Below are 25,439 nucleotides of genomic sequence, written 5' to 3' on the forward strand. Positions count from 1 at the left end.
TTTGTGTATTGTGTAGGACTGATGTCTGTTCCTAAGCTCCGTGCACTTGTTGTGTTGTTGAAACACTGATTCTGCATCCAAAGAGTATCTGATTTAACCTTCCTCTCTTCAGATCCGCTGTTGACACTGTTTAGCAATACCATAGGTGGTCAGTGTGCTCCTGCCTCAATGCAGGAGGTTTATGGGGTGGTCAGAGGAATCCCAACCTTCTCTTTTGCCTTCTTCAGCAGAAGGTACTTGGAGGTTTTTAAAACTTGGCTCCCATTCAGCCCATAGGTAGGAGGACTGATTGTGCATCCAGGTGGGTCCTTGGGTAGTTTGCCTTTCCAGCCTTTGGGTGCAGAGGATACATCTCTTATTGTACAAAATAAAGCTTTGTGCTTGGCACCTATTTCAGTTTCCCTTACTATTTCTTCTGTGTTACTGTAATAGACAATGTAAATTTCTCTCCCCCACACCCTTGGACCTTTTGCCAATGTAAAAATCAGAATTTGGGTTTTGAAATATTTCCCCATTTGGACACTCACTCCCTTTTTCAGAACAGTCTTCTGCCTGTGGGTTCTGTTAAATCTCTTGTGGCTCTCCTCCTTTCTAGTTGGAGTTTCTGACTTATAAGGTCATACAGGACCATTTCTAGGTGTCCCTTTCCTAAGCAAAGAGATCCCCCCTCTTTGTTTATGAGAGGCATTGCTGCTTCTCAGAGTGTTGGTCCTTGTATGCACCCTTTTGCCATCTCCTGGCATTCCCATTGTGGTATGCTCAGATGACCTTCTTTCACGAGAGTCAGCTTTTTGGACTCTTGCACTCAATAGCCTTCTGAAGGGACTAACATCTGCGAGATTAGACTGGATAGGGTCTCGCGGGTTTCCATTGTTGGTGGCTACCTACCACCAGTGGGTGAGGCTGTTGAGCTGAAACCCTTGCTAAAAAGGCTACACCCTATGGGCTGTGAGGGAACCTTCTTTTTGCGTGGTCTATCCTTCTATCATTGGCTCTGTGTCCCTCCTAGCACCCCTCTCTATTGCTATGGGGCTGGGCTCTGTGCAAGACATCCATATGGTCTTTATGGATCAGGATATCTCTGGGGTCACCAATCAGACTCTTTAGGTGAATAGCGTGGTATTTTCCCCCTGCCCTGGGGGACCCCATCTGCTGGGGTATCCCCTTACGCCCAGGGCTTCAGTCTGGCTTCCCAGTACAGATGGGACTCTCTTGGGGGGGGGGATCCCAACTCACTTGGAGAAGTGTTGCAAAGCCTTTACCTCCGGGAAGCTTTGGGTGACTTCCCTGCAACAGGATAAGTGGCCTGATCTTTATACTTGACAACACAATTAGTACCGCTCTTGATAGCACTACCTTCTTTTAAAGGTAATGCATTGATATGTGGCTGTCCTTAGCCTGTGGTCTCCACAAAGAATGGAGAGGTTTGCACACCTGAGTGCTCCTCATCTCCTGCATGGCAGGTAGAAAACATTGCTGGGGGGCCCGGCATCCCCCTAAATTGTCAGCTTGCGGAACACACTGGGTTCCCATTGAAGTTCCCCCTATTTGGGATACAGTACATTCAGAGGATTTCATGGGACCCGACCACCCAGAGATGGGTCCTCCTGTGGCTAATCTACAGTCTCTTGAGTCGGTTTCTCTAGATGCCTGACTTTTAAGGTGAATGTTATTAGCAGTCAGGCCAATTTCCTCTTCTTCATTCCACAATTATGGATGCTTTGCTTTGCTCTTGGATCCATGTTTTGTGCTCAAGGTTAGATGGATTCCTATGTTGGGCTCCAAAGATGCCCCCAAATAATAAAGTGAATACAATGTCTAGGCAGGAGGGATTCCCCTGTCAGCACTGTCTGTGTTTGTAGGAGGATTATGCTAATATCTTTCCTGCAACCTGTGGTTGCAGGAAGAAAAATTTCCACCATCTATGGCCTGCCAGCTTCAAGTTCAAGCACCCTCCTGATAAAAATGATTGCCATAAGAAAGGCAGGAGAAATTAATGGGCTGAAATTGTAGCTTCTGAAGGACCGTCAACACCAGTTTGAGGTCCCATGGAGCCTAGGGAGAAGGTACGGGTGATGAAATGCAAGCCACCCTGTACACAAAGGCCCTGACAAAGAAATGAGAAGCTTGCAGTCTCTCAAAGAGCAGTGCAAAGGAAGAAATCTGATCAGGCCTTTAGGGACCAAGACATCTAATTCTGACTGAAGAAGGAATAGAATCTGTGCCACTGAGTAATTCTTAGGATAACATTTCCCTATATTGCAACAAAGTATGCCTTTCGTGTGTGACAATAAACCCTACGGTGTGAAGGCTTTCTGACCTTCAGCAAGGTGGGAAACGGAGTCCAAAAAACCCACATCTCTCAGGATTTAGGCTTCAACTGCCAAGCCTTCAAAGCCAGTGACCGTGAAGCAGAATGAAATCCTGGACTTTGACAAAGAAGAGCCATATGATCGGTAGGGGCCACGCAGAGTCTGTTAGGAATCTGATTAGTTCCAATTACCCTGCTCTCCTGGGCCAATTGGGTGCAGTGACAATAACCGGTATGCCTTCTGTCTTTCTCTCTTCTGAAGCAGGTGAGGCAGAAGCTCAAGAGGCGGGACACATAAAATAGGTTTAACTGATTTCATGAAATGACTAGCCCATCCACTCCTGAAATATGCCTGAGAGACTGCCATCTGACATTTGTTGGTGCTTAAACACATGGGGTTATCTAAAGACCGAGTCATTTTGTCCCATGCTGTCAGATTGTTGAGTTGTAACATCCTTGAATTAAATTGAATCAACATTTTTCTTGTGTGTCCAAGACAAGGCCCACATACGCCAGGCAGTGTGATGGTTCCAGGGTCAACTTTTGGAGTTTGAGGACCAGTTGAAGTTTGGTAGGATTTGCACCATTGGTAGCACATTAGCTTAGAGGTCTTGAGCGCCGATTTGCTCTCACAGGAGTAGACTGTCCAAAAAAAGTCTTGATCGGGAACAGTCTTACCCGCTTTACCTGGTCCTTTAAAGACTGACAGATACCGATAGACGCCACTACCAGTTGTACAGCAGACCCGGCAATAGCAAATTAAGTCTTTAATAAAGACTCCAATTTCTTATCTGCTGGATCCTTAACCACTTCAGCCCCGGAAGATTTGGCTGCTCAATGACCAGAGCATTTTATGCGATACGGCACTGCGTCACTTTAACTGACAATTGCGCGGTCGTGCGACGCTGTACCCAAACAAAATTGCCATCTTTTTTCCCGACAAATAGAGCTTTCTTTTGGTGGTATTTGATTATCTCTGCGTTTTGTTTTTTTTTGCGCTATAAGGAAAAAGAGAGCAACAATTTTGAAAACACAATATTTTGTACTTTTTGCTATAATAAATATCCCCAATTTTTTTTTAAAAAAGCACATTTTTTTTTCTCAGTTTAGGCTGATATGTATTCTTCTACATAGTTTTGGTAATATATATTATATTGATTGGTTTGCGCAAAAGTTATAGCATCTACAAAATAGGGGATAGATTTATGGCATTTTTATTACTTTTTTTTTTTTTTTTTTTTACTAGTAATGGCGGTGATCTGCGATTTTTTTTATCGTGACTGCTACATTATGGCGGACACATCGGACACTTTTGACACATTTTTGGGACGATTGACAATTATACAGCGATCAGTGCTATAAAAATGCACTGATTACTGTGTAAATGACACTGGCAGGGAAGGGGTTAAACACTAGGGGGCGATCAAGGGGTTAAGTGTGTCCTAGGGAGTGATTCTAACTGTGAGGGGGATGGGCTACCACTGACATGACAGCGATCACTGCTCCCGATGACAGGGAGCAGTAGATCTCTGTCATGTCACTAGGCAGAACAGGGAAATGCCTTGTTTACATCTCCCCGTTCTGCCGCTCCGTGACACGGTCGTTGGACACCGGCAGACATCGAGTGCGCAGATACGGAGCACGCGGCGGGCACTCCCACAATGCCAAGATTTAAAAGGGGATGTACCTGTATGCCCATTTGCCCAGCCGTGTGTCACGTACCTGGTGGTTGAGCCCAGAACGCAGGGAGCGGCTTCTCGTATACCTCTGGCTTGAGAACCCCTGGTAGAGCAGACAGGGGCTCAGTAGTGCAAAGGGGCACAAGTGCCTGACAGGTTACTGATGCTGGGGCTAGTCCGGACCTCTGATGTAACCGCAAGGAAGCTGGCAGAAGGTAGCAGGCTGGAGCAGCGGCTGGGCAGGAAGCAGGCTGGAACCAGTAGCTAGGATACAGCAGAAGCAGGAAGGTGTTCTGTAGTACAGCAGGAACAACTGGAGTCAGCAGGCTGCAGGAAGGTGTTCTGTAGCACAGCAGGAACAACTGGAGACAGCAGGTTGCAGGGAGGTGTTCTGTAGTACAGCAGGGTCAGGCAGGCCAGGTCAACACTGGTGGGCAGATCAGATACCAAGCAGAAGGCGAAGAATAGTCGAGGTGCAGGCCGGGTTGGTAACAGGCGGACAGCAAATGGACCAAGGAAGAGGCAGGAGAGACGTCAGGACAAGCCGGGATCAGAGACTGGCAGCAAGCAGGATTAGTCAGGAGCAAGCCGGGTTAGTAGGAATCAGATAAATAGTTCAACAAGTAGCAAGTACTCACGATCTGTCTCTCCTCACACAGTAGAACGGGGATTTGTGTGTTTACACACACACACGTCCCTGTTCTGCCTCTCGTGCCCGCGATCATCGTGACCGTTGGCCACGAGCATCGGCACCCCCGCAGTGCAGCAGGTGCCTCCGGCAAACCTCTTAGGAGGAATAAACAGCTTATGTGGGTGTCAGGAAAGGGTCCATCCGCTGGTAAGATATATCGTTTGGCATGCAGTACTGGGGTCCACCAGCAGGTGTCTCCTGGCAGTGTTGAACTGTCAGGAGAATATTTCCCTGCTGGTGTCACTTCATCTTTTGGCCGCAGTACTGATGTCCACCAGCGGATGGATCCTGGCAGTATGGAGCAGACAACACTCCCTGCGCTCAGGTGTGACTTGAAGCCAATTATAGGCAGCCCTATAAATACCCGACAAGCCCTCACATGCTAGGTATCTTTCTCCCTGTGCCTTGACGCCTGTATCCTGTTTGTGTACCTGCTCTGTCCCGCTCTGCTCTGATCCGATCCGATCCGATCCCTATCCCAGGCCCATCCTGTCCTTGTCCCTCCTGATTCCCTGGGATCCCTACCCTGCAGCTTTACCATCCATCCTCTCCCCTTCCTGCTGGTTTCCCGTCCTTACCCATCTGCTGACCTCCTGTGTATGACCCTGGCTTGGCTAACGTTTATGCTTCTGGTTTATCCCTTGTTCCTGCTTACCTGCTGTGTATGACCCTGGCCTGGCTGACACCCGTGATTCCGGTATTGCCCCTTGCTGTATATACTATTGTTTGCTGTGGGTTTTTTGTGTTGGTTTTGCACTGTTTGTATTTTCTGAGTTATCACTTATTTTTAATAAATATTATTTATTCATTTACATGCGTTTGGGTTATCTCTGTGCAGTCCACACAGTCTGGTCTACTAGTCTCCTGACAGTATACCAAGGCCATCCCTGACCAGACGTGGCTGCACTGAGAAGCCGTCCTGTTACGGTGGGCGTGCAAAAAATGGACTTTGATGAAATTGTTTATTATTCTCTGCTGGCGGCAGAGGATAATGAATATTGCCGTCAGACTCTTAAAGGTTGGACCCGTGACCAACTGCTGGAAACGATCCAAACAGCCCATTTACTAGTAGATCAGGGTCATGCGTTATTTGAGGATGTTCAGCCTTTGATCCAATTATATACAAAGTCAGCCTTGTCATGCATTCCCGAAGGTATTGACGATTTCTCCCCTCCTTTCAGTTGTGACCAGGTGGAATCCCTGGTATGGTTGTTAGAGGATGATCCGGCTTTCTTTGATGAACATTATTCCGCTTGTTCCCAGCAGGTGTTATCCGATTGCATTTATTCAGTACAATCTCTGGTTAGTCAGGCTGTGAGTGAATCAGCGTTTGTTCAACCTGTGCTGCAGGCATGGTCAGATCTCCTGTCCTTAGCTAAGCCACAATATTCCAGCCCTGCCATTAATCATCTGCCTTCTAAAAGATCTATCTCCCCGTCACCTATGGCAACCTTAGCTACAACCCAGTTTAATCAGCTCCCTACCAATTACTACTACCCAGTCTCCAAGTGTAGCACCTATCCCGCCTTCAATCCACCTGTTTCTTCTCCTCCACCTGTAACAGTCCCACAAAACCCCTCTCTAACTACAGTTCCTTGGTCTTCCTTCGATCCAGCTACTTTCTTTTCTTTCAGCCCTGCACCTACATACAAAACTGCACGGGCTAAACCAAAAAAGAAACAAAAATTCTTTCCTACCCACACGATCCTGCCAGTAACCCAACTTGCTTCTACACCAACTAACCCACCTGATTCTGTCAAACCTCTGCCTGCTACCCAGCCTGACAGTCCAGTGCCTGCTACCGAGCCTGATGCGCCAGTGTCTTCTACTCAACCTGTTGTGCCAATGCCTGTGCCCGCTATCCAGTTGGAGGTCCCAGTGCCTGCTGCTCAGCCTGACATCTCAGTGCCCATGTTCCAGTCTGACGCTTCAGTGACTACTGTCCAGTCCGATGTACCTATTGTTCAGCCTGGTATGCCAGCACCTGCTGTTCTGCCCGATGTGCCAGCGCCTGTGTCTGCTGCCCAGTCTAAGGTTCCAGTGCCCGCTCCCCAGTCTGATGTCTTCATGCCTGCCTCCCAGCCTGATGTCCCGAAGCTTGCTTTTCAGCCTGATGTCTTGGTTTCTGCATTTCTACCAGATGTTCCAATGCCTGCCTTCCAGCTCGATGTCCCTGCCTTCCAGCTCGATGTCCCTGCCTTCCAGCTTGATGTCCCTGCCTTCCAGTCTGGTGTGCCCACCTTCCAGTCTGGTGTGCCCATCTTCCAGTCTGATGTGCCCACTTTCCAGTCTGATGCACCCGCTCTCCAGTCTAATGCACCTGCTATCCAGTCTGATATGCCTGCCTTCCAGCCGGATGTCTTAAAGCTTGCCTTCCAGCCCAAAATCCCAGTGTCCATGTTCCAGTCTGACGCTCCAGCGACTATTGACCAGTCCTATGTACCTGTTCAGCCTGTTGTGCCAGTACCTACTGTTCAGCCTGATGAGCCTGCTTCCCGGTTTGATGTGTCCATCCTCCAGCCTGATATCCTGGTACCTGTCTTCCAGCCTGATGTCGTGATGTTGGTACCCCAGCCTGAGGTTTCGGTGCCCGTGTCTCAGCCTGAAGTTTCCGTGCCCGTGTTTCAGCCTGCTGAATCGGTGCCCGTTACCCACTCTGTTGAATCGGTGCCCGTTACCCGGTCTGCTGAACTGGTGCCCGTTACCCAGTCTGCTAAACCGAAGTCCGTCACTTTACCTGTCAAGCCAGTATCCGTTATCCGGCTTGCCGAACCAGTGCCCGGTGTCCAGCTCGCTGAGTCGGGGCCTGTTACCCAGCCCACTGGGCCGGGGTCCGTTACCCAGCTTGCTGAGCCGGTGCCTGTAATCCGGCCTGCCCTTACGGTGCTCGCTGTTCGGCCCAATGTTCCAGAGCCTGCTGCCCAGCTCGATGACCCGGAGCCTGCTGCCCAGTTCGATGACCCGGAGCCTGCTGCCCAGCTCGATGACCTGAAGCCTGCTGCCCAGCTCGATGACCTGAAGCCTGCTGCCCAGCTCGACCCGGAGCCTGCTGCCCAGCTCGATGACCCGGAGCCTGCTGCCCAGCTCGATGACCCGGAGCCTGCTGCCCAGCTCGATGACCCGGAGCCTGCTGCCCAGCTCGATGACCCGGAGCCTGCTGCCCAGCTCGATGACCCGGAGCCTGCTGCCCAGCTCGATGACCCGGAGCCTGCTGCCCAGCTCGATGACCCGGAGCCTGCTGCCCAGCTCGATGACCCGGAGCCTGCTGCCCAGCTCGGCTTGTTCCTGTCTGCTGCCCAGCTCGGCTTGTTCCTGTCTGCTGCCCAGCTCGGCTTGTTCCTGTCTGCTGCCCAGCTCGGCTTGTTCCTGTCTGCTGCCCAGCTCGGCTTGTTCCTGTCTGCTGCCCAGCTCGGCTTGTTCCTGTCTGCTGCCCAGCTCGAGTTGTTCCTGTCTGCTGCCCAGCTCGAGTTGTTCCTGTCTGCTGCCCAGCTCGAGTTGTTCCTGTCTGCTGCCCAGCTCGAGTTGTTCCTGTCTGCTGCCCAGCTCGAGTTGTTCCTGTCTGCTGCCCAGCTCGAGTTGTTCCTGTCTGCTGCCCAGCTCGAGTTGTTCCTGTCTGCTGCCCAGCTCGAGTTGTTCCTGTCTGCTGCCCAGCTCGAGTTGTTCCTGTCTGCTGCCCAGCTCGAGTTGTTCCTGTCTGCTGCCCAGCTCGAGTTGTTCCTGTCTGCTGCCCAGCTCGAGTTGTTCCTGTCTGCTTCCCAGCTCGAGTTGTTCCTGTCTGCTGCCCAGCTCGAGTTGTTCCTGTCTGCTGCCCAGCTCGAGTTGTTCCTGTCTGCTGCCCAGCTCGAGTTGTTCCTGTCTGCTGCCCAGCTCGAGTTGTTCCTGTCTGCTGCCCAGCTCGAGTTGTTCCTGTCTGCTGCCCAGCTCGAGTTGTTCCTGTCTGCTGCCCAGCTCGAGTTGTTCCTGTCTGCTGCCCAGCTCGAGTTGTTCCTGTCTGCTGCCCAGCTCGAGTTGTTCCTGTCTGCTGCCCAGCTCGAGTTGTTCCTGTCTGCTGCCCAGCTCGAGTTGTTCCTGTCTGCTGCCCAGCTCGAGTTGTTCCTGTCTGCTGCCCAGCTCGAGTTGTTCCTGTCTGCTGCCCAGCTCGAGTTGTTCCTGTCTGCTGCCCAGCTCGAGTTGTTCCTGTCTGCTGCCCAGCTCGAGTTGTTCCTGTCTGCTGCCCAGCTCGAGTTGTTCCTGTCTGCTGCCCAGCTCGAGTTGTTCCTGTCTGCTGCCCAGCTCGAGTTGTTCCTGTCTGCTGCCCAGCTCGAGTTGTTCCTGTCTGCTGCCCAGCTCGAGTTGTTCCTGTCTGCTGCCCAGCTCGAGTTGTTCCTGTCTGCTGCCCAGCTCGAGTTGTTCCTGTCTGCTGCCCAGCTCGAGTTGTTCCTGTCTGCTGCCCAGCTCGAGTTGTTCCTGTCTGCTGCCCAGCTCGAGTTGTTCCTGTCTGCTGCCCAGCTCGAGTTGTTCCTGTCTGCTGCCCAGCTCGAGTTGTTCCTGTCTGCTGCCCAGCTCGAGTTGTTCCTGTCTGCTGCCCAGCTCGAGTTGTTCCTGTCTGCTGCCCAGCTCGAGTTGTTCCTGTCTGCTGCCCAGCTCGAGTTGTTCCTGTCTGCTGCCCAGCTCGAGTTGTTCCTGTCTGCTGCCCAGCTCGAGTTGTTCCTGTCTGCTGCCCAGCTCGAGTTGTTCCTGTCTGCTGCCCAGCTCGAGTTGTTCCTGTCTGCTGCCCAGCTCGAGTTGTTCCTGTCTGCTGCCCAGCTCGAGTTGTTCCTGTCTGCTGCCCAGCTCGAGTTGTTCCTGTCTGCTGCCCAGCTCGAGTTGTTCCTGTCTGCTGCCCAGCTCGAGTTGTTCCTGTCTGCTGCCCAGCTCGAGTTGTTCCTGTCTGCTGCCCAGCTCGAGTTGTTCCTGTCTGCTGCCCAGCTCGAGTTGTTCCTGTCTGCTGCCCAGCTCGAGTTGTTCCTGTCTGCTGCCCAGCTCGAGTTGTTCCTGTCTGCTGCCCAGCTCGAGTTGTTCCTGTCTGCTGCCCAGCTCGAGTTGTTCCTGTCTGCTGCCCAGCTCGAGTTGTTCCTGTCCGCTGCCCAGCTCAATGACTCTGACATGCCAGCCGTCTGCCGGATGTGCCTGATGACCAGCCTGAAATGCCTTCTTCCACCATTCTGCCTGATGCCATAGACCATGGACAATTAAGAGCAGTTGGAGCGTCCGGAGGCCGCTCCTTTAGGGAGGGGTACTGTCAGGAAAGGGTCCATCCGCTGGTAAGATATATCGTTTGGCATGCAGTACTGGGGTCCACCAGCAGGTGTCTCTGTCAGGAGAATATTTCCCTGCTGGTGTCACTTCATCTTTTGGCCACAGTACTGATGTCCACCAGCGGATGGATCCTGGCAGTATGGAGCAGACAACACTCCCTGCGCTCAGGTGTGACTTGAAGCCAATTATAGGCAGCCCTATAAATACCCGGCAAGCCCTCACATGCTCGCCTTGGTATCTTTCTCCCTGTGCCTTGACGCCTGTATCCTGTTTGTGTACCTGCTCTGTCCCGCTCTGCTCTGATCCGATCCGATCCCTATCCCAGGCCCATCCTGTCCTTGTCCCTCCTGATTCCCTGGGATCCCTACCCTGCAGCTTTACCATCCATCCTCTCCCCTTCCTGCTGGTTTCCCGTCCTTACTCATCTGCTGACCTCCTGTGTATGACCCTGGCTTGGCTAACGTTTATGCTTCTGGTTTATCCCTTGTTCCTGCTTACCTGCTGTGTATGACCCTGGCCTGGCTGACACCCGTGATTCCGGTATTGCCCCTTGCCGTATATACTATTGTTTGCTGTGGGTTTTTTGTGTTGGTTTTGCACTGTTTGTATTTTCTGAGTTATCACTTATTTTTAATAAATATTATTTATTCATTTACATGCGTTTGGGTTATCTCTGTGCAGTCCACACAGTCTGGTCTACTAGTCTCCTGACAGTGGGTGATCCCAGTCAGCATACATGATTTGCTCTAGCAACGGATGCAAAGGAAAAGTCTGCGAACTAAAGAAGAAAAGGAAACTTCAGGGAACTCCACAGGTGGCAATTTGAAACCTGATCGGACCATCTCTGTGAGAGATTGGATCAGCAGTCTCTGGGATTGAGAGGCTGAAAATGGTTCTTCAGAACCTGACTCCTCAGAAGTGGATTCTGTGGCCTGACCTTCCTCCCGGTCCTTCCTCCCGGTCATTCACTGCCACTTCTTCCACATCTTCTGCCCAATCCTGTTCCAATGCAGGTGGGGGCTCAGGTGAAGGGGATCGATCCCATTTCCTTCCCCCTTGGGAAACTGAAGCAATCATACCTGCTATTTTCCCCTCTAGCCAGGCTAAACCTGATGCTAAGTCGTCCTTTGTAACGTAGGTTGAGGCAGAAACATTAGCTGTTGCTACAATGCTTGACAACCGTAATGGCTCAGACTGGCCAGTTGCCTTGGGTCTTTCAGGAGAGTTCAACAGCTCTATACTATATACTACATCTCTTACAGGACCTGTGGTACCCTGGTCCATCCAACCACAGTGACTCGCATGCACAGCTGACGCCGCTCTGTGTCCCCTCCAGCCTGCTTACCGAAGCCTAGGGCTGAAAAAGCTCCTAATATGGCCGCTTCCGCCCCTACTGCACATGTCCGGCATGCATGCTTTACCACGTGCACGCTTGTAGCGTCCTGTGCAGCTCACGCCCCTCCCACGTGCACGTCCCTCATGCACATTCTTTCGTGCCATTCCTGCGCACGTGTGCGCCCCCTCCGACCACATAAACAGCGGCACAAAAGGGCCACCGAAGGCGCCGGCGTAAGAACTAGATGCACAGGGGCAGGGGAATCTGAAGAACCGCCCGTCTCCTGATTGGATCAACCTGGCTGGGAGCTCCACAGAGAAGGGCCGCCGTCCGCAACACCACTGCCCCCAGTGGACAGAAAAATTATGACACCTGGTTCTAAAAAAAAGGTAAGAGACTGAAAATACATCTTACGGTTTAACAAGTGCAAAAAAGCTTTTAAAATACTTACCAGTCCCGCTACAGGATTCTGCTAAAAAGCTAGATTCCAATCTTCCCCCATCACGGCGGGTCTCTGTCTCTTGGACCTTTAAGGACCAGGTCCCCTTGAATATGGAGCCACTCCCTTGGACCTATAAAGCACCCTGCCGGAACTCCTTTGGGATCTTTTTTCTTACCAAAGATCCGGATCCCCAGGGTCCAGTGCCCAAAGGGTCACATTACAGGCAATATTTCGTAATCTTCTTGTGTAACGAGGTTTGGGTACCATCCATTTTAATGTATCACCGTCCGGATGGATCCGATTATATAGCCCTTTAAATCCTTCAGGATCTGTTCCAGGACCATCTTCTTAGCTCGCTCATGGAGAGCTTCTCAAAACCGTGACCATCACCTTACAAGACACTGGTGAAAAAACTGAGGTACTTCCTGTGTAGGAGGTGTTATATATGGAGGACTTCCTGTCTTTTTTTTTTTTTTTTGGTTTGACAGTGTCCATTCACCTATAGGTGGCGTATAACCCAGTTATTATGGCTGCTCTGTGTCCAGTGATGTACTATAAAGAAACATTAATTAGAACAACATGTTGAGGCATAACATGGATAACTAAAGGGCCCTCCCATATTAAAGGAGAGGATTTCGTGTAAACATCATGTATTACTACAATCAAACTTATTCTCAAAACCTGTTGTTATGCTGTAGAGGATTTGTCTGTGAGGGTCATATTTTGCATCTGGAATAAGTTTTTAATGGATTCTGAGGAGTACATATGTACAAAGAGAAGGAGTTGAGAGAAATTAGGGGATGCAGAAAGATTAGGAACAGGAATTGCTCCAACATGGTCATGAGGTGGTGCTGCCTAGGTCGCTCTCTGCCCAGGAGATGAAGTCCGATGAGTAGCGGAACATGGACCGTGAAGTCCAAGTGAGAGAGAACTGGCTGTCTTTTATTAGATTCCTCAGCCAACGGACATTCAAGGTCTCTAATTCGGTCCACTTCAATGGCCCACTCCCCCAGGGAAGGTACAGTCCTCGATTTCCAATAATGTGGAATCACTATTCTGGCCACGGCCAAAAAGTGACGCAATACATCTTTTTTAATGGACTTGAATGTGCCTGGGAGCATGGATAAGAGAGCTATCTAAGGTGTAGGAGAAAGAGAGGTTGCCATCAGTTGCAGTATAATAGGAAGATCTGTTGCCAAAATTTCTGTATGGGAGGGCAGTCCCCCCAAACGTGGAGCATGGTACCCCTGGAGCTTAGACACCGCCAACAGGTATCTGGCGTTGTCGAGTTGAAATGATAATAGTCGAAGGGCATCTGTACCATCTCGTCACCAATTTGAACCCCTTTTCTTGAGTTTTAGTGGCTAGAGAGAGTTTGTGCATCAGAATAAAGCATTTTTGCCAGTCAATGGGGGAGACGGAGTGTCGTAAATCTTTTTTCCAAGCCCTCGTGTAGGGTGGGAGATCAGGGTAAGAAGCATTCAGCAAGAGGGAATATAGCTGAGATACCACGTGCGTTGGAGGATCGGCTTGGCGGAGCATATCCTTTATTCCTGTCAGTTCAGCTAGAATATCTGATACAGTTGGGAAGGCACGGATATAGGAAGGAGTCACTGCATAGGGTATCGAGAAAGCGATTCGGGAGAAGTATCTGGCTTTAGAGTGGGGTCTGCTTGGAGAACCTTGGAAAGCCTCCTATGGTCTTCTTTTCGCCAAGGTCCAAAGCTAGTCACATGCAAAGCCGGTGGGAAGGCTGGAGTCCCAAATAGGGGAGTCATAGGCCCCAAAGGTTTTGATATGTTCCCCCCTAGAGATCAAGCGATCCCAGATTTAGATCGTTTGACAAGTAAGCTCACAGAGTGGGTATGAGCCCCTTTGGTTTGCGGGTATGATCCATGGAAGAGCTGAGAGTTCAATGTGGTTCATGTGGCTTTCCAAGTGAACCCAGAGCTTAGGCATATGGTTATGGAACCAGTCAGGTATGCAAGTATTGCTGCCTTATATTGTACCATAATCTGGGGCTCCAGCTCCTCCTATAGTTTTCAGAAGAGATAACGTTCCATATCGAATTCTAGGGCGGGCCATATTCCAAATTAATTTAGAAAACAGCTGGCGCAATTTCTGGAAATAGGAGTTAGGCATGCATATAGGAATTGTCTGGAATAGGTACAAAAACTGGGGAAGAACATCCATTTTCAAGGTGTTCACCTTACCAAGCCAGGAGAGCTTTTGGACGTGTATGTAGACAGATTGGCTTGGGTTCTAAGGAGTAAGGGGGTAAAATTCTTGGAAATGAGTTGGAATGCATCCTCGGTATTTGTATACCAAGGTATCGGATGGAGGTGGATCCCGTTTTAAAAGAAAAGGCAGTCGAGAGTCACTTTAAAATTACTGACTTCCCCAAATCTCTGGAACTACTGCAACACTGAGGGCAGGGACAAGTGTGGGTGTGTCACAAATAGGAGCAGGTCATCTGCGAATAGAGCAAGTTTAGTATGAGTGGGCCCGACCGTTATTCCATGCACAGAGGGATTGTTTCGCAGAGCAATAGCGAAATGTTCCATGGTGAGAACATACAGGAGGGGAGACAGAGGGCACCTGTAAACTGACCATAAGCGTTCCCCAACAATCAAAACGGAGGTTTCCCGTGCCCAATCACATCCCAGAGGTCTGTATGAGACCTCTGTGTGTACATTCGCGGACAAGCTCGCTTTCCACCAATATAAATTCCAAGACAAATGTGGCAGGCCACTGGCCCGCTCCCTACAGCCAAAAGTATCCTCTACTGTCATCTTCCATATCCAAGGACCACATGGAGAATCAATCTTCTCACCTTATAAGATAGCGCAGGACACTCAGACCACTACGAGGGCTCCTCCGTTCCACCTGCACAGCTCGCCTCCTGCTCCCGATGACTGTTTTTAAATTCTGGTGTGCCTTACGGGATGCGCCATGACATCACTCGCCTTGCCAGTAGTAGCGCGCTGCCAGCCCTGCCACTGTCAAGTCTGCCCTTTGGGACTGGGCGGTCCCACCCGCTGGCCGAATACAGGATGGGATTGGGCCGCTCCAAAAACTGCGCATGCGCAGTTCCAAGCCGAACCGGTCATGGCAATTTTTTACTGGCGCTTTTGCCCTAATACGGGCATTTACGGGCAGGTAGAAAAGTGCCTTGTTTTTACGGACTGCCTGTAAAAAAAAAACAGCTACCTGTAAAATCCTTTTCTTGGAGTACATCACGGAACACAGAGCACCATAGTAATCACTGTGGGTATATAGGCACCTTCAGGTGATGGACACTGGTATACCCAATACGGGAAGTACCAGGAACACCTTAGTTTTTGTAGCAAAGCAATATACCTGAAAGAGGGGAGGGACCTCTGTGTCCCGTGATGTACTCAAAGAAAAGGTTTTTACAGGTAAGCTGTTATAAAAATCCTATTTTCTTTATCGTACATCACGGGACACAGAGCACCATAGTAATCACTATGTGGGACGTACCATAGCAATGCTATTTGAGGGGAGGGAGACACAACCCGTAGGGCACCCCCAGACTGCTGCCTGCAGCACACTGCGCCCAAAGGCGATATCCTCATGCCTTCTTACATCCACCTGATAAAACTTGGTGAATGTATGTACTGAAGACCAAGTTGCGGGCCTTACAGATCTGAGCCATGGAGCCTGGTGACGCACTGCCCAAGAAGCACTAACCTCCCTGGTAGAGTGCGCTTTGACTTGAAAAGGTGGAATCTTACCCCTTAAATCATAAGCCTGAATTATAACTTGCCGAATCCACTTATGGATTTCGACGCTGCCTGTCCTTTCTTAGAACCTTCTGGCAGTATAAATAAAACCTCAGTCTTCCGGATCTGAGCAGTTGTCTTTAAATAGACTTTGACCGCTCTCAGCACATCAAGACAATGTAGTGACTTCTCTTCCCTGGAACATGGTTTTGGAAAAAACAAAGTCAGGACAATATCTTGGTTCAGGTGAAAACCTGAGACCACTTTTGGCAGAAACCCTGGACGAGGGCGCAACACCACTCTTTCCTCATGAATAATCAAGTATGGTTCTTTACGGGGGGGCGTGACCGGAAGTGGATGAGGACGCTGGAGTGAGTGTGAGCGCTCTCCCCCTCCCTCTCGCCTCGCTTCCCTCTGAGACAAACCTCCACCCCCAGCAGGGGGGATTCCCGGATGCTGTGGGCTGACTAGGAGCTGACGCCCCCTGCATGATCCTGCTCTCCGGCAGAGGCACTGATAGGATCGGAATTCCTACCCGAACACGTGGATGGCACTGGGGAGCTGTGAGGAGGAGTTCAGGGTTGTGTCTCTCCCCATTCCACCTGATGGAGGCAAGCCGCAGCGGGAGGAGACGGCAGCGGTGTGAGAACCCTCCGCCGCCCCCCATCCCCCATGATGGAGAGGCATCTGAACAACAGGCCAAGAGAATAGCAGAGGTGTGAGAGACACCCCCCCTGGATCCTTATCACGGCTCTATATGCTGGAACGCTGGAAGGAGGATAAGGTGCAGAGAAAGAGTGTCCGTTCCCCCTCCTGCAAAACTCCCTGACATCCGAACTGTGGCTGAGTGAGATACTTCCATTTACTTATCTTTTGGAAGGAGAGACTGAAGAGATTGTGCAATATTTTTTTTTCTTTTTTTTCTTCTTTCCCCCACCCTCTTGTGTGGAACTAGGAGACTGGATTGTTAAGAGCAATTTTTTGAACTGTGGTGGATCGCTTTTCTCTCGGTTTCTCCCCCCCCCTCCTTTTTTTTTTTATACCTTTTTGCTGACTCTGTGTATCATGCTATCTAAGCGGTGGGTCCTGAGGATAGCAGAGGAGGGAAGAAGGGGGCTGAGATAAACATATACCCAACATATAACATATACCCGTTTGTTACTATGCCATCTCAGCGCACTACAAAGGTGAGCCTGGCAGCCGCCCCTAGGCTAGGGAAATTTGCACACGTGCAGGGTCAGACTTCTTATCAGATCTCCCCCAAAAATAAGAGCCAAGACTCCAGCATGCTATCTAAACCACAGACTGGGGCCCCTGCCACGAGGAAGAGCCAGGGACACGGCCAGGTAACCCCCGCAAAGGCACCGAATCCCCCCGCAGGAAATTCTTTGGGGGAGAGGACGGAGGATGCCCAAAATCAGTCAATATCTCCACTTAAATTGCCACCCCCAGGGGAAGCAGAACCGTCATTGAGGGAAATCTTGCACACAGTTAATGCCGGTAAAACTTCCATAAATGAAATGTCTGACCAGCTGCAAACTATTCGGGAAGAACTGCCCCTCGTTAGCCATGATATGCAAAAAGTGTGTGAATGGACCACTGCTCTTGGGCGGGTCAGCGTATTAGAGGATGACTTGAATCCCCTAAAACGGGAGATGAGTACTAGAAGGGAACAAATGGCAAATTACCAGATAAAGATTGATGAAATGGAGAACAGGATGCGAAGGAAAAATGTGAGGATAGTGGGACTTCCCGAACGTAGTGAAGGACCAGATCCCACTGTATTCCTGGAAAAATGGCTTAAAGATTTATTTGGAGAACAGTCCTTTTCGGCCCTTTTTGCATTAGAAAGAGCTCACAGGGTCCCCTCTAGACCTCCCCAGCCAGGAGCCCCCCAAGATCTCTCTTGGTAAAACTGTTATATTATTAGAACAAAGTGACCATATTAAATAAAGCCAGAGAAATGGGGACGTCTATGACGAAACGCGTACGACGGCGCCACGCACGCTACGTCACTTCCGGGTGTGGACTTTGTGTGGAACGCAGGTGGAGCGCAAACACCTCGCTACTAGCCCACGCTGCTGCATCCACATCACCCTGACCTCAGGCACGCTCCACTCAGCACTTAGTATACGCACCCGGGGTGGTACACTTGACTTACTAAGACTGGATGATTTTAATTTAGTTTTTGTTTTAATTTAGTTTTTAGTTTTTGGCTGCTGTTTTTTCAATCATTTTATTATCCTTATGGTGTAATCATTTGGAGATCTGTGGAATAAAACTTTTTACTTTACTACACTATGGGAGCATTCTGTTCCTTTTTCCATGAGGGAGCCATTGAGAACATACCTTAAATAGAACACGGTGAGCGGAGACCAATCCGGATACCCCAGATGATCGCGGTGGAGAGGAGTCTGTGGCCGTGATACCCTACGCTGTTTGCCCCTTTTGGGGTTGCGGGAGTCGGTGAGTGGGGATCCGTGAGGGGGAGCACAACAAGTCACTAATATCATCTGAGAGCACCCCAGTCACAGCTTTGGAGATAATTCTGAACATCGGATTTGAACATTTTGATTGATTATTATATGGACTATAATTTTTATTTTATTTTTTTATTTTTATTATCATTTACTACTTATTACTAATTGCTTTGCACACACTTGCACTGAGTGCATGTGATATAGGGGTTTGCAGGAAATCATTGTTTTAGCACATCTAGGACTACGATTATTGGTTTAAGGTGTATGTATGGTTTTTGCGGATAAGTCAGTATTTATACTGGCTTGTTGGTGAAAATCTAATATTTAATTAGGGGTTCAGCACATAACCCCCAAATATTAGATTGGTTATATATATTTTTTAACGTGATCACATGTATGAATTATGAAATGGTTCACTGAAGATTGCACTATTGCACATTAAGTTACTGCACTTTATAGGGTTGATGGTATTTTGTACCACCAACAGGGGTATAATTGAAGTCAAAACTGGTTCTAGGTACAAGGAATTATACATAAACCCCCCCTACCACACTACTCCATTATCCTAAAGGGAGCGCCATACCCCAGTATATAAGTTAAACAGAGAAATGGGTAATATTCTTTACAATGGCAAGAGGGTTTCCATACACTCAGACTTTTCACCGGACCTACAAAAACGAAGGACCAAGTCCGGAGAAGTCAAACGCAAACTACAACAATTAGAAACTGAACTATGCTCTGTTATATCCAGCAAGATTGCCTTGGGGGAGACCGTGTTCTTTGACACCCCAGAGAGAGTGGAGGACTGGATAGTAACTTAGTAGATAGTAACTTATAAGAGGAGACTGTAGACTAATCTGACTGCATTACTCTGGACTTTCACGAACAATATGATTTAGTTTAAGACACATATTACGACACTGTCGAATAATTTGGGAGAGAGGGATGGGGGCTGGTGGTGGATAGGTGGGAGGGAACAATGAGCACATTACCCCCTGTCATCAAGGGGTATGGCGAAGAGTTTTCTCCATTTGTGTTTTTTGTGTTATGTGTTTTGTCTGTTTATGTGGTTAGATGTTGGTTGTTTGGGGTTTTGAGGGGGGTGGGATAGGGAGGGAAGAGTGTAAGCATATAAGTTTAAAGTTGACAAGAACATTTAAAATGACAGATACATGTAAAGGTCACATTAGGAAGCCCCCAAATAGGCCCGGTGGGCAGGTGAAAGAGATGCATGGGTGTATGGGGATGGAACGAGTGGTATGTTTGGCACAAAAGATTGTTTGAACCTAACTATAGGCACAAGATTAGGCACTACGGGGCCACAAAAATGATACAGGAAAACTATATTAAGTGGAAAAAGCACTGGTCATAAGGTCTATTGAAAATTGAGCTTTAATGGTTACATGCACTGAGAAAAAAATAATTTTGTGTTTGTGGAATGTCCGGGGAATGGGAGATCCAGAGAAAAAAGCAGCAGTTCTCCTGATTTTTAAGACATATGAGGCAGCTATCCTTTGTCTACAGGAGACACATCTTACTAAAATCTCTATTCCCCAACTGAGGTGGAGGGATTACCGTACACAATTCCATTCAGTTCACACCTCCTACTCTAAGGGGGGTGAGCATTTTTGTCAGATCCAGGGTGGCCTTTACCTGTATGCAGTCTAAGGTGGATGAACGAGGGCAATACATTTTTCTATTCTGCAAGTTCGAGAACAGAGCTTGCGTACTGGCAAATATATACCTCGCTCCCCCTTTTGATGTCTTGATCCTTTGTGCGCTCATCGAGTTTATTTTGGATAAGCCAGGGGTGCCGGTGATAGCAACAGGGGATTTTAATATGGTAATGGACCGGACATTAGGTTCCCCCAGGGACAGAAACGGGCAGTGTTACGGACAGCCGGCTACCCGACTTTCTGAAAGAAACCGGATTGAGGGATATGTGGAGAATACGGAATCCGGGGGCTCGACGGTACTCTTGCTTCTCCAGCACACACTACACACTCTCCAGGATTGATCTAGTGTTGGGAAACGAGGAGATGATGCCTATAATAAAGAATGTGAACTTCAGACCAAGGGGCCTGCCGGATCATTCCCCGATGACCGTGTCATTAGAGCTAAGTGAGCGGAATCATCCTGGAGAGTGGAGGATAAGCCCTTTTTGGATCGAACTGATGGGGGACCCGAACGACGTATTGGTGTCCTTGGGAGAGTTTCTTGACTTGAACAGAGATACCGCCTCGGAAAGAATAGTATGGGATACCCTGAAGGCCTTTCTAAGAGGCATAATGATTCAACAAATCTCTAAAATTAAAAAGCAGACCAAGGACTGGGAGAGACTAATTGGGGAGAGGGTAACAACAGCGGAAGAACAGTATATTAATAACCCGACACCTGATAGACTCAGGAACTGGATAGAGGAACAACAAAATTACCGATTGGTGACCCTTAGGAAAATAGATAACAAATATCTCTTTCAGAAACAATCTGCCTTTGGAGAGGGGGAAAGCTTTGGACGTAAGTTGGCATAGTTAGTCAGGGTAAACTCTCCCTCATCTGTAGTACCCACGATTACTATAGGAGATGGGAGGATGTCTTTGTACACTCCAGAAATAGCGGGCAAGTTTAAGGAATATTATGAGGACTTGTATAGATCTCAACAGGAGGAGACAGGGGATGGAATGGATAGTTTCTTCAGTGATTTGACTCTCCCCTATCTTAGTGAGGCAGACAGAATAGAGTTAGATAGGCCTATAACGTTAGAGGAGATACAAAGGGTCACCAATGAGATGGAGGGACAGAAATCCCCGGGTCCAGATGGGCTCCCAGCTGAGATATATCGGCACTACAGGAAGGTACTACTACCTGAGCTGTTGAGGGTACTGAACTGGTCGGTGACTAAGGGAGTGCTCCCCCCATCAATGATGAAATCCACTATAATCACCATATACAAGGAGGGCAAAGATCCACTTGATCCTGCCTCGTATAGGCCTATTGCCTTATTGAACTCTATGAAAATACTGGCAAAGGTCTTGGCGGCCAGGATGAACAACAGGGTTATATCAAAACTCATCCACCCCGATCAATCAGGTTTTATACCTGGAAGAACTACTAGCACAAATATAAGGCGGGTATATTTGAATCTCCAGGTTCCAACGGTTGAGGGGGGAGAGAGGGCCATTCTGTCTCTGGAAGCCGCCAAGGCCTTTGACAGCCTTGAATGGCACTATCTTTGGAGAGCTATGGAAGCAGCCCAACTGGGTTAAAATGCTCTATAGGACACCAGAAGCTAGAGTAAAGGTGAACAATGAACAATCTGATAAATTTGGACTGGGGAGGGGGACGAGACAAGGGTGCCCCTTGTCACCCCTCCTCTTTGTCATTGCAATTGAACCTTTGGCCATTGCTTCTCGGACCTCCGCCCAGGTGAGGGGTTTTAAGAGATGGCTCGGAAGAAAAAGTCGCATTATATGCAGGCGACCTCCTGCTATTTCTCGGCGATACGCAGGATTCACTCCGGAAAGCTATGGACATTACTAACAAATTTGGCCAAATTTCCGGACTCAATATAAACTGGGAAAAATCTAACCTTCTGCCAGTAGACCCTCTGGGAGGCCCCCTGTCTGGGGAGGTGACCAAGATCCAAGTGGTGAACAAATTTAAATACTTAGGAATAAATATCTCCAGAGACCCTCAACAGTATACAGCAGATAACATAGCCCTGTTACTGGTTAAAATCAGGGGGAAGATAAAAGTGTGGAAACGCCTGCCAATATCTGTGGCAGGTCGTTGTAATTTAATTAAAATGATCTGGATGCCGCAACTTCTCTATGTATTGCATAATTCCCCAATCTGGCTGTACAAAATGTGGTTTCAGAGGATAGACACCGTCTTTGGGGAACTAATTTGGAAGGGTGGACCGGCAAGAATATGATTAAGCACTCTACAGCTAAAAAAACAGGAAGGAAGAGTTACACTCCCGCATCCCTTTAGCTATTTTCTCGCGTCACAACTTCAGTATATGGGGGGGTGTAATTTAGTAGGGGGAGAGGCAGGGAGAAGAATGCTCCTACAGAATACCCTACACAATTTAATAGTGGAAGCTTTGGAGGCAGGATCTTTCCCCCCCGGGACTGCCTACATTGAGCGTAATGATGAGAGTGTGGGATACAACGAAGGCAATATTGAAGTATAGAGGTCTTACTGAGTATACCCCCCTATGGGAGAACAGCAAACTCGGAGAACTGCAGAAAATGGGGGTAGTAAGGGAATGGGAGAGATGTGGGATAAAATCTATCACCCAGCTATATCAAGACGGTACCTTGAAAACTTTTAAGGAACTGAAAGACCAATTCACTTTGTCGAATAAATCTTTTTTACAGGTACTTACAGGTCAGGCATGCACTGGAGGAACAGTTTAGAGGGAGGACGCTAGAATGGAGCACAATTCCAGTACTCCAAAAGATAATCAATGCATAAACGGGGAAAGGCCTAATTTCGAAAATATACCGACATATAAACAATGGGAGAATGGGCGGGTTAGAGGCCCCTATGTACAAGAGGAAGTGGGAAAAAGATGTGGGAAATATTTCCGAAACACAGTGGAATAGAATTCTTGAACTTGCCCCGCTGGTATCGCTATCCCCCTCCCAGAGGATGTCACACCTGTTCCTACTACATAGAACTTATTATACCCCTCGCAAACTTTTTTAGTTTATCTGGCGGCCGGACGCAAGCTGCCCCAGGTGTGGGGATACAGAGGGGGATATGATTCACATGTTCTGGAGATGCCCAAAGCTGTTCCGCTACTGGACGGAGGTGATAAGAACCATTGACTGGGTGTTCGGGAAACCTCCACTGGATTGGAGGCGAAGCATTGTCTCCTGGGACTAGTGGAGGGAGTGGGAAGTCCAGGAAGCACCCAGGTGGCGGTTCTGAGATGCTTATTTCAAGAATTGAAGCTGATCGCCCTGAGATGGCGGTCAGTATCACCTTCGTCCAGTAGAGAATGGGTAAATAGTATGAATGTGGTAATTCTTAAAGAGAAATCGGTATATATAAAACAAGGGGTTTTAAAGAACTATGACAAAATGTGGAAACCCTGGTGGGAAGCAAGAGGGATTAGTATGTAAATATTAATAGTGCAGAAAATTACTAAGCTGATGAAAAGCAACCCAATAGAAACTAAATTCAAAAAGGGTAGTGAAGAGGGCAGATGAGTGAGAGAAATGGATGGTGCTCATCACCAAAGCGTGGGGAAGCTTGATTGGGTAGAAAACCAGAGTTAGATAGGACTACCCCTATGATGTCATCCCCACCTAGGCCACCCAAGACATGGATATTTTTTTTTTGTCTTTTCTTAATTACTTATTATACTCACACCCGATAGGTGGGTGAGAAGAATGGGGGGGTGTATTTGAGGGGATGTTTGATTTTGTTGAATTTTGTTAACTAAAGCAAAACCTTAATAAAGAAATAAAGTTTAAAAAAAAAAGTATGGCTCTTTGCAAGAAAGAGCAGCCAATTCCAAGACCCTCCTTGCTGAGGATATAGCAACTAAGAACACTAACTTCCTTGTCAGAAGGACTAAGGGAATATGCTGTATCGGTTCAAATGGCTGTTTTTGTAACACTGACAGAACTAAGTTCAAGTCCCAAGGGTTCAAAGGTGATCTAACTGGCGGATTAAGCCGCATCACCCCTTGCATAAAACCCCAGACTAAAGAATGTGAAGCAAGTGGTCTTTGAAATAAGACCGATAAAGCTGAGACTTGGCCCTTAGTAGTACTCAAGGCCAACTTCATCTCTACCCCTAATTGTAGAAAGGCAAGAATTCTGCCTATGTTATGATATACTTCAGAGGATTCCAACCCTTGGATTCACACCAGGACACATAAACCCTCCAGACTCTATAATATATAGTTCTGGAAGTTGGCTTCCTTGCATTAATCAAGGTAGAGATAACTGACCCGGAAAGCCCTTGTTTCTTCAGTTTCAATAGCCAAGCCGTTAAATTTAGGGTTCGTAAGGTAGGATGGAATATCTGCCCCTGTTAGTGTAGGTCTGGCCGTAGTGGAAGGGACCATGGATCCTCCACCGCCATCTTTACGATTCCTGCATACCAGGACCTTCTGGGCCACGCTGGGGCTACCAGAATTACTGGCTTTCTTTCCTGCAAAGAAGTTGTGGCAGCAACTGAATAGGGGGAAATGCATAAATCAGTGAGAACTGATCCCACGGGGTCACCATCGCATCTGTTCCGCATGCGAGTGGATCCCTCATCCTGGACACAAAGTTGACCAACTTCGTGTTGAACCTGGACGCCAGAAGATCTACGTCCAGAGTCCCCCATTTCTGGCAAACAGCCCGAAAAATGTCGAGGTGCAGAGACCATTCCCCCTGGAGCAACTGCTGGCGACTGAAGAAGTCCGCCTGCCAATTCTCTACTCCCGGAATGAAAACTGCTGATAGGCATGGAACATTCCTTTCTGCCCATTTAGGATATGGTTCACCTCCCTCTGTGCTGCAAAACTCCTGGTGCCCCCTTGGTGATTGATGTATGCCACAACTGTGGCATTGTCGGATTGGATCCTGACAGGACAACCCTGTAACCTGAATGTCCAGGCCTTTAGAGCCAGACCCGCTGCCAGGATCTCGAGGATGTTGATGGGCAAGGTCCTTTCGGTTCTTGACCACTGACCTTGGACAGTTGTCTTTTCTAGCACTGCTCCCCAGCCTGAAAGGCTGGCATCTGTTGTTACCGCCTTCCGGATAACTGGTCTGAAGGATTTTCCTTTCAGCAGATTCTGGGTTAGCAACCACTAACTGAGGCCTTGGGACACCCTTAGGGACAGCCGCATTGGCAAGTCTAAAGTTTGAATCGTTTTGTTCCAAGCAGACAGGATACTGTTTTGCAACCGTCTCGAATGGAACTGGGCATAGGGCCGCTTTCAATGAAGCCACCATCTTTCCTAACAACCTCATGCAAAGGCGAATGGAGGGATCTCCTTTTGACCTGACCATCTTCACCAGCTCTCTTATGGAGTTGCTCTTTGCCTGAGGCAAGAACACTTTTTTCTGAGCTGTGTCTATGATTAGACCCAAGTACTCCAGCCTTTTTAGCGGTTTTAAGGAAGACTTCTCTAGGTTGATAACCCAACCTAGACTTTCCTGGTAACTGGTTGTAATACGCACGCTTTGCTCCAAACGAGCCACCGACTGGTCTATTAACAATAGATAGTCTAGGTACGCCAAAACTGTTATGCCCTGTGCCCTTAACCTGGCTAGAGGTGGGGACAGAACTTTTGTAAACACCCAGGGTGCTGTAGCAAGCCCGAAGGGCAAGGCTACAAACTGAAAATGCTGCTGTTCTACCTCGAACCGCAGAAACCTTTGGTGAGCGGGAAATATAGGGACATGTAGATATGCATCCCTGATGTCGATGGACGTCAGAAGTTCTCCTCCTTGTAGGATAGAAACCA

General features: G+C 48.6%; 1 protein-coding gene across 3 annotated transcripts in view; it reads left to right on the top strand.

Moving 5' to 3' along the window:
• The window catches only part of CLCN2 (chloride voltage-gated channel 2), a 571,730-nt gene that overhangs the window by 452,827 nt on the left and 93,464 nt on the right, over nt 1-25,439 (top strand). The window lies entirely within an intron of this gene.

Source organism: Aquarana catesbeiana, linkage group LG04 (assembly GCF_042186555.1).
Source record: "Aquarana catesbeiana isolate 2022-GZ linkage group LG04, ASM4218655v1, whole genome shotgun sequence".
Lineage (NCBI taxonomy): Eukaryota > Metazoa > Chordata > Amphibia > Anura > Ranidae > Aquarana > Aquarana catesbeiana.